Consider the following 1023-nt stretch of genomic DNA (forward strand, 5'->3'; position numbering starts at 1 on the left):
TGTTGCTAAACTCTATTCCTAAGAGCTACGAGCATTTCAAGGATGCGATGCTCTATGGAAGGGTGCTGACTATTACTCTGGAGGAGGTTCAATCTCTGATTAGAGCCAAAGAACTTCAGATGAAGCGTGATAGGGACAAGGAAGTCATCGAAAACAGTCTTATTGTCGGAGGAAGATCAGACAGGAAAGATTCAAGAAATGGTTGGTACATATCAAGGTCAAGCAAGGATGGCGGGAATCAGTCATCGAGGGGATCTTTCAAGTGATATCATTGTCACAAGGACGGTCATTTCAAGAGGAACTGCCCAGACATGAAGAATAAGTACCAAGAAGAGACAGAAGAATCAGGAGAAGCAAGCGTAGCCTCTGATGACTACGATGCTGCTGAGGCCCTGGTGATCACAGAATCTGAATCCAGTAAGGAGTGGATCCTTGGCTCAGGATGTTCTTTCCATATGTGTCATCACAAAGACTGGTTCGAGACACTGCAATAGGAAAATGATGGGTCTGTTCTACTGGGAGACAATAAAGTTCACAGTGTTGTTAGAAGTGGATCAATCAGGATAAGGATATTTGATGGAGTTGAACGAGTACTAAAAAATGTCAGATACGTACTAGAGCTCAAAAGAAATCTGATTTCTTTAGGTAGCTGGAGTCAAGTGGATTCTCTTTCTAGGAAGAGAATGACTGCATCAGAGTAACCAAAGACCCTCGTATCGTCATACAAAGAGTTAGGAAAAAGGGGTTGTACTCTCTTATCGGAAGAAACGTGATTGCTAAGTTCATGTACTGTTTGGACTTAGCAAACTCAAGCAAGGGCTGAGGGCCCCTCAGGGGCCAGGTGGAGGGAATCTTTACTTCGAAGCTTCTCAATTGAGGGTCAAGGTGGAGAATTGTTATTTTGACCCTCAATTATTGAACTAAGGTAAAATGACACTTTTGTAATAAGATACCGCTCACCTACCATATCTCACCTATCTCACCTACCACTCACCTATCTCCTACCTACCACTCTCTTGATTC

This window comes from Phalaenopsis equestris, unplaced genomic scaffold (assembly GCF_001263595.1).
Source record: "Phalaenopsis equestris unplaced genomic scaffold, ASM126359v1 Scaffold000094, whole genome shotgun sequence".
Lineage (NCBI taxonomy): Eukaryota > Viridiplantae > Streptophyta > Magnoliopsida > Asparagales > Orchidaceae > Phalaenopsis > Phalaenopsis equestris.